Source organism: Dendrobates tinctorius, unplaced genomic scaffold (genome assembly GCF_039654945.1).
Source record: "Dendrobates tinctorius isolate UK_male_01 unplaced genomic scaffold, ASM3965494v1 ptg000235l, whole genome shotgun sequence".
Lineage (NCBI taxonomy): Eukaryota > Metazoa > Chordata > Amphibia > Anura > Dendrobatidae > Dendrobates > Dendrobates tinctorius.
This window is the reverse complement of record NW_027361902.1, coordinates 333997-343050: the sequence shown is the minus strand read 5'-3', so window position 1 is coordinate 343050 and position 9054 is coordinate 333997. Positions and strand designations below refer to the sequence as shown.

At 46.6% G+C, this 9054-nt stretch overlaps 1 protein-coding gene across 2 annotated transcripts in view; it reads left to right on the top strand.

Annotated features, from left to right (window-relative positions):
* The window catches only part of SCRT1 (scratch family transcriptional repressor 1), a 164800-nt gene that overhangs the window by 58566 nt on the left and 97180 nt on the right, over positions 1-9054 (top strand). The gene's annotated exons all lie outside the window — the stretch shown is intronic.

The window sequence follows — 9054 nt, the reverse complement described above, 5'->3', positions numbered from 1 at the left end:
CCTGTACAGTAATCACCTCCCCCAGTCCCAGGTCACTATCTACGCTATCTTCTCCTGTACAGTAATCACCTTCCCCGGTCCCAGGTCACTATCTACACTATCTTCTCCTGTACAGTAATTACCTCCCCCGGTCCCAGGTCACTGTCTACACTATCTTCTCCTCCTGTACAGTAATCACCCCCGGTCCCAGGTCACTATCTACACTATCTTCTCCTCCTGTACAGTAATCACCTCCCCCAGTTCCAGGTCACTATCTAAACTATCTTCTCCTCCTGTACAGTAATCACCTCCCCCGGTCCCTATCTACACTATCTTCTCTTTTTGGAAAAATTAAAAAAATCAATATTCTATCACTAAATAAATATTTGAATGAAAAAAATCTAAAACAATAAAAGTACACATATTTGGTATCGCCACATCTGTAACGACCCAAGCTTTAAACCTGTCCCACTAGTTAACCCCTTTAGTGAACACCATAAAAATAACAAGGCAAAAAACAATGCTTTATCATCATACCACCGAACAAAAAGTGGAATAACACACGATTAAAAAGATGGACATAAATAAACATGGTACCATGGGTGTACCCACCGTGGGGCAAGGGGGGCATCTGCCCCCCCCTAGATGCAGAGGCGTGCACCTCTCATCATGAGGCCACCTGTTTTTCCTGCTGCGGGCACGGCGGCTTTTCAGGTGCGCCCGCTCGTGCAAGCATCAGTGAGTCAGTGGCCGTGTGCCCTGCACATAGGGGTTAAGAACGCCTGACTTTGAACATTAGGATGTTCTTTGTGGGCGGAGAGAGAGTGCTCTGTTCTCCCCGTCTCCCGCCCTTGGGTGTATCAGGTCAATCATCCGGAGGAGCTCCTAGTACTCGTGCGCTCCTGAGGCAATCGCTGTTATTCTATTCAGTCAGTGACGTCATGCCGGGTCTGGGTTAGTGAGTGCTGACTGTGGCTGATGTATATACAGGGGCTGGGGGCTGGCTGTGGCTGATGTATATACAGGGGCTGGGGGCTGGCTGTGGCTGATGTATATACAGGGGCTGGCTGTGGCTGATGTATATACAGGGGCTTGGGGCTGGCTGGGCTGATGTACACTAGTGTTCAAAAGTTTGGGGTCACACAGACAATTTTGTGCTTTCCATGAAAACTCATACTTTTATTAATCAAATGATTTGCCAAATGAATGTAAAATCTCGTCCAGACATTGACAAGGTTCGAAAAAAAGATTTTTATTTGAAATAATAATTTTCTCTTTCAAACTTTGCTTTCGTCAAAGAATGCTCCCATTGCAGCAATTCCAGCATTGCAGACCTTTGGCATTCTAGCAGTTAATTTGCTGAGGTAATCTGGAGAAATTTTTCACCCCATGCTTCCAGAAGCCCGCCCTCAAGTTTGTTTGGCTTGATGGACACGTTTTGCGTACCATACGGTCAAGCTGCTCCCACAACAGCTCAATGGGGTTGAGATCTGGTGATGGCGCTGGCCGCTACATTACAGATAGAATACCAGCTGCTGGCTTCTTCCCTAAATAGTTCTGGCATAATTTGGAGGTGTGCTTTGGGTCATTGTCCTGTTGTAGGATGAAATTGGCTCCAATCAAGCGCTGTCCACAGGGTATGGCATGGAGGTGCAAAATAAAGTGATAGCCTTCCTTATTCAAAATCCCTTTTACTTTTGTACAAATCTCCCACTTTACCAGCACCAAAGCAACCCCAGTGCGGGTTGTGTTTCCAGTGTACGCATGGGGAGGCCACAAGCCAGCGTGTGACATCAGGTGAGATGGAGGACTTGCTAAAACACCTACTACAAGCACAGCAGCAGCTGCAATTGCAGCACCAACTACAAGCACAGCAGCAACAGCAATTGCAGCACCAACTAAAATTACAGCAGCAACAGATGGCACAGGAAGAGACAAGCAAGGTGCTTATATAGCATATGCAGCAGCACGAGCAACACCAGATGCAGATTGACTTGCTTGCAGAGGCAGTTCATGGAAGACCGCAAGTCCAGGTGACGACATGCACGTCCGGAAGACTGTAAGACGAGCAATGCAGAAAATAACCCCTGGTGATGATGTGGAGGCATTTTTGACTGTGTTTGAGTGGGTGGTGGAGTGTGAGAAGCTACCCTCAGAGCAGTGGGCAGAAGTGCTGGTCCCCTATTTGATTGGTGAGCCCCAGAAGGCCCATAATGATTTGGCTTTACAGGACACGCCAGAGTATGCCAAGTTAGAAATGGAAATTTTGGCACATGCGAGAGTGACTGTCAGTGAGAGCGCAAAGGGTTCACCATTGGGCATATTATGGGAATAAACCGCCTTGGTCACAGATGTTTGACGTCCTGCATCTAGTGTAAAAATGGCTGCAGCTAGAATCCTCCACTCTAGCCCAGATGGTCGAGCGCGTTGTCATGGACCGGTTTGTGCGCTTCCTTCCTAGGCCAGTGTAGACCTGGGTTGCCCAGTGAGATCCCCGAAATGAGGACGTACTAGTGGACATAATGGAATGGTTTCAGGTGGTCGAAAGGTTCCTAAAGAAACCAGGGGTACCCAGCGGTAACCAGAGCCCCAAAAGAGAGGTAGTAGAGCCACCACTGGGGGTTGCTGAGGGGTTGTCAAAGGCCATGCAAAGAAACTTGCTTTGCTGGAGATGTCGCAGTACAAGACATATAGCCGCCCATTGTCCCTTGTCCTCCGAAGAGATGGACTGCAGCCTAGGGAGGTGCTGCTCCCACTATGCATATCCCATCTGCAATGTGGACTATCAGCCCGAGGAGGTGCCGCAGTCATGTCCTGTGACCATAAACGGAATGCTGGTGTCAGGACTGTTAGACTCAGGGAGCTTGGTGACCCTGATAAGGACCACGCTCCCCCACCAGTTGGTCCCAGAGAAAACTGTGGGTGTCCACTGTATCCACAGGGACGCCAAGGACTATCCCGTTGCCAGAGTGACTATAAAAACTAACTGTGGGGTGGAGTCGCATGAGGTCGGGGTGATTAAGGACTTGCTACACCCGATGATAATAGGATGGGACTTTAACCTATTCTGGGACATGTGGGGGAAGTCAGTATACCAAATGTCTCAAACAGGAGCCTGTCTAACCCTGAGGGAACTCCATCACAGTTGGAAGTGGATGAATTCCCCTTGTGTGTCCTGGCTGGTGACAAGGACGAGACGGTGACCAGTGAGGCAGAGATTCCTGAATTGGGGGTTTCTGGGGGAAATTTTGGGACTGCTCAAATGTGGGATCTTACCCTAAAAGGGGCGTTGGAAAATGTGACCGTGATAAATGGGGGTTGCCCAAGAACAGGGGGCTGACACAAGGTATCCACATTTTGCATTAAATGGAGAACTATTGCATCGGGTCTCTAAGCTGAGACATGAAGTCGCAGAGCAGTTGATAGTACCATGTCCCTATAGGCGTACAGTCTTAGACCTGGCCCAATCCCATATATTGGGTGGACATCTGGGAGTAGACAAAACACAAGAACGGGTCATTAGGAGGTACTACTGGCCTGGGTGTCACTGTGAGATTGTTAACTATTGCTGGCCCTGCCTTACTTGTCAGCTTACAGCCCCATGTCCCATTTTTGAAGTCCCCTAGTGCCATTGCCCATTATAGAGGTCTCATTTGACATGATTGCCATGGACCCCCCTGGTTAAGTGCGCCAGAGGGCACCAATACATTCTAATGGTGATGGACTATGCAACGGTACCTGGAGGCAGTACCCCTTAGAAACTCCTCCGCCTGGAGCATAGCCTGAGAGTTGGTCCATATTTTTTCTCAGACGGACCTGCCGAAAGAGATCCTGACGGACCAAGGCACACTATTTATGTCCAAAGTGATGAGGGAGTTGTGTAAGGCTCTTCAGGTTACACAACTCTGCACATCGGTGTACCATCCATAAACGGACGGCCTGGTGGAGAGATTCAACAAGACGTTGAAGTCCAGTCTTAAAGTCGTGGAGAGGGAAGGCCGAGTCTAAGATTGCCTACTGCCATACTTGTTTTTCTATATCAGAGAAGTTCCTCAGTCTTCTACAGAATTCTCACCGTTCGAGCTGTTGTATGGAGAACACCCTCTTGGACTTCTAGATGTTGCAAAGGAGACCTAGGAGGCAGAAGTTACACCCCACCGGAGCGTTATTGAGCATGTGGCCCAAATGCAGGACCGGATGGCAAAGGGTGATGCCCATTGTGAAGGAGAGCTTCCTTCAAGCACAAGCAGCCCAGGCGAGGGTCTACATTCGAGCCGCGAGGCTGAGACCGTTTAGCCCTGGAGATCGGGTGTTGGTGTTGATTCCCACGACGGAAAGTAAATTCCTTCCCAAGTGGCAAGGACCATATGAGGGGGTCGAGAAGTTGAATGACGTCAACTACAAGCTCCACCAATCAGGGAGGAGGAAGCCGTACCAACTGTACCACATTAACCTGCTATAACATGGTGAGACAGGGATTCGGTAGGAGCACCATGCCTAGGAGCCAGTCCTGAAGCCAGGGTTGAGGATGTCACAGTGGCAGAGACACTGTCACCAGCCCAGAAACAACAGTGCTGTGAGCTGCTTCAACGGAACCAGGACCTGTTTATAGAGCTACCAGGTTGTACGCAGGATGTGGAGCACGAAATCCTGACTGAATCACATGTGAGGGTGAATCAGAAGCCGTATCCGATTCCCGAAGCCCGCCGCAAGGTGATCTCCCAGGAGGTGAAGAGAATGTTGAGCCTGGGTGTTATCGAGTAGTCAAAGAGTGGTTGGTCCAACCCTATTAGAATCATAGAATGGTAGAGTTGGAAGGGACCTCCTGGACCTTCCAGTACAACCCCCTGCTCAAAGCAGGATTCGCTAAATCATCCCAGTCAGATGTCTGTCCAGCCTCTGTTTGAAGACTTCCATTGAAGGAGAACTCACCACTTCTCATGGCAGCCTGTTCCACTCATTGATCTTTCTAACAGTCAAAAAGTTTTTTCTAATATCTAATCTGTGTCTCCTCCCATTCAGTTTCATCCCATTGCTTCTAGTCTTTCCTTGTGCAAATGAGAATAAAGTTGATCCTTCTACAATGTGACAGCCCTTTAGATATTTGTAGACAGCTATTAAGTCTCCTCTCAGTCTTCTCGTCTGCAAGCTAAACATCCCCAAATCCTGCAACCGTTCCTCATAAGACAGGGTTTGCAGACCGGTCACCATTCTCGCTCTTTTCTGAACTTGCTCCAGTTTGTTGATGTCTTTTTTAAAATATGTGTTAGGTGGGCACCACAATATTTAACACATGAATGACTTAGCTGGGTGCAGCACAGTGCCAAAGATACCAAGGAGAAAAGAAAAAGAAGCACAGAAAAAGCGCACTCACAGCCAGATGTGGATATGCAAAAAGGACTTTTATGAATCAAACAAATGCCAGGAAGGCCGAATACATGATAAAAACAAAAAACACCAAAATGGAGAGGGTGGGCAGGTGGAATAAGAGCATGCATATATAAATAAAGCATACGAGACATGATGTAACAAGTAATATTAAATCTCAACAATGCTCTTTTCTCCCAGCAAGTGTGAAAGTTGATATATTGGATTACTTTTATTTATATGTTTATTTGAGAACAAAAAGCAATCAATAAGAATCACATAATATTTACCGAGGGAGATCACACTGCCCGCCAGCACCCAACGCGTGTCGCTGCAACCTGCAGCTTCGTCAGGGGAAGTAACTTCTTGTTCTTTCTCCTTTTTTTTTACATGGATGGAATGATTTTTGTTCATGACATGGCTCTGTCTGAACACATTATTACTATGTAAAATTGACATTGTCTCTTTTCACCCACATATGTGTATCCGGCACATTGCCTCGTGTGTAATAAGATTCAGGTCCACTTGGCATAATTGTTCACTTTATTGTGAAATCATATATTATATATTGGCTATAGTTTGGACCTTCTTTTGGAGATAAGAGACAAATAAAGTAATCCAATAGATCAACTTTCACACTTGCTGGGAGAAAAGAGCATTGTTGAGATTTAATATTACTTGTGACGCCGGCGCTCCCTGTGCCACCAATATGTCACGATCCCACCGTGACGCACTGCCGGCACACGGCTATCACAGGCACAGTGGGGGCTTATCTTAGTTATCCCACCACTGGCACCATGTGACAAAAATAGACAGCAAGCTAATATTGCCCTAACAATTTATTGCAGGGGGGTATTTTGGATGCCCCACCACCGCTAACAACCTTCCAAGAACTGCAGGGATTTATGTATATCCCACTTTCTCCGTTCCACTTTGGAACTCGCAGCTCTCCGGCACCCCATTACCCTCAGGTCAGTCAGGGAACTGCACTTAGGCTAATTAGTCGCCGGATGGGTTGCTTGTTGTGCACGGACAATTAGACTACTGCAGTAAGGGAATTATCAAGGCTGTGGCCGCAGCCCCCCTTATTCAGCAATATAAGACCCTTCCGTACTGCCAACCAGCCTACCCAACCGCACACATCACGCTGCCACCAGCCACGATTCACTTAATCAAAGAGTTAATTAAGAGGGTCCGTGGCGAACCCCCAAATTAGTAGCGGTTATCTAAAAAAAAGGCGCATAGTTCGTTTCTTAGAGCATGGAGACAGCTAATAGATTTTATCATTTATTGCCAAAATGTGGGCAGTGATTACACAGATAAAAATTGTTACAAAGTTGAGACATTAAATATGTACAATGCAAATATGAAAATAACATGGATGAAAAGACATAAATTACACTTACAGTTGCTTATGGTTCTTTAGGCATCCCATGTGGCTCGGGGGAGGGGTCACCAACCATACATCCCCGGACATCTGCAGATCTTTCTAGCATGGCATCTGGAGCTCAACTGCCTGAATTTTGGGAGGGAATACCTTATCCCTTTGGGTTTGTGACCTCACAAAATGGGCGGTCTGGTGATGTCCAACCCCCCTACTCTCTAAGTTGCAATTTATCTAAAAATGTATAATAACAATATCTTAATGAGGAAAGTTCGCACAAACACACATATGGTATCATTGGTTGTAGTTCATCAAACCCAACAAGACAACATCAAACATGCACTAGATAGGACAATCCATTTGGGAGCAATCCATATCTCAGTTTCTGGAGGTCCGAGAACTTCGCAAGAGCCACCATAGCGAAGCTGGGTCCACTCAGATCACAGAAATGTCCATTTCATTTTTCTGCCGCGACCAGGGCCCATGCTAGCTTAGTTTAATATCTCCCATAGTTTTCATTCGGCTGCATGTTTGAGAACAAAGAAATCAGCTTAATTAACATTCCTAGCTCCACAGGAAATGGACGGTGTCCTGTTTCAGATGCAGGCAGAGCAGATACACACAAAGCTGCTAAGGAGGGGCAAGGGGGGATGCTGCAGCTGTGTGACAAGGTGATAATCTCCTCAGTGGAGTAAAATGGGAGATTTCTAGCATGTTCCAGAAACATCATGCCTTACAGTACATTACATTACTTGTTACATCATGTCTTGTATGCTTTATTTACATATACATGCTCTTATTCCACCTGCCCACCCTCTCCATTTTGGTGTTTTTTAATTGTTTTTATCATGTATTCAGCCTTCCTGGCATTTGTTTGATTAATAAAAGTCCTTTTTGCATATCCACATCTGGCTGTGAGTGCGCTTTTTCTGTGCTTCTTTTTCTTCTTTTTTTCGTCTTTTTTAAAATGTGGTGCCCAAAACTGGACAGAGTATTGCAGATGAGGTCTGACCAAAGAGGAGTAGTGGGGGATAATGACTTCACATGATCTAGACTGTATGCTTCTGGTAATACATCCTAGAATTATTTTTGCCTTTTTTGCTGCTGCATCACACACCAAAGTTCAGTCTGTGATCTATTAGTATACCCAAGTCTTTTTCACATGTGCTGTTGCTTAGCCCTATTCCTCCCATTCTGTATATGCTTTTTTTCATTTTTATTGCCCAGATGTAGTACTTTGTATTTTTCCCTGTTAAAAACAATTCTGTTAGTTGCTGCCCACTGCTCCAGTTTACTGCCCACTGCTCCAGTTTGTCCTTGTGCCAAAGCCTGATGGAGAGTGGCGCTTCTGTAATGATTACATTAAGCTGAATGAGGTGTCTAAGTTGGACGCATATCCAATGCCCCGGATGGATGAGCTCATTGAGATGCTAGGGTTGGCCAGATACATCTCCACCCTGGACCTAATAAAGGGGTACTGGCAGATTCTCCTGTCCCCAAGTGCCAAGAAGAAGATGGCCTACTCTACTCCTGATGGATGCTTCCATTTCACCAGAATACCGTTCGGTCTACAAGGAGTCCCTGCTACCTTCTAGAGGGCTATGGACCGGATCTTAGACCCTCACAAGAAGTATGCTGCCGCTTATTTGGACGACATTGTGATTTTCAGCCTGGAGTGGGGACGATCCAGGCAGTACTCGATGCACTGAGGAAGGTAGAGTTTACCATAAACCCAAAGAAGTGCGCCATTGGGAAAGAAGAGGCAAAATACTTGGGCTACATTGTCGGAAGGAGCGAAATAACGACGCAAATACTTGTAGACAAAGTGGAGGCAATCCAAAAGTGGCCACAACTGGTCTCCAAAAAGCAGGTCAGAGCATTCTTGGACTTTGTGGGATATTACCGCCGGTTTATGCCAAACTTCGCCACAGTAACCGCCTCTCTGATGGACCTCCTTAAAGACACAAAATTGACGATGGTCAAATGGTCCTCTGAAGCTGAGACGGCATTCCAGGAGTTGAAGCTCGTTCTGTGCAGACAGCCAGTCTTGGTCGCACCAGATTTCAATAAGGAGTTTGTGCTCCAAACGGACGAACGCCCAGTCCTCTACCTGAGTAGGAAACTCTCCTCCTATGAGAAGAACTATGCCATCGTGGAGAAAGAGTGCTTGACCATCAAATGGGCGATTGACAGTCTGAGGTACTACCTGCTATGCCGTAAGTTCAGACTTGTAATGGATCATGCACCCCTGAGATGGATGAGGGAAAGGAAGGGGAAGAATGCTCGAGTGACTAGGTGGTTTTTAGCGCTGCAGGATTTTAATT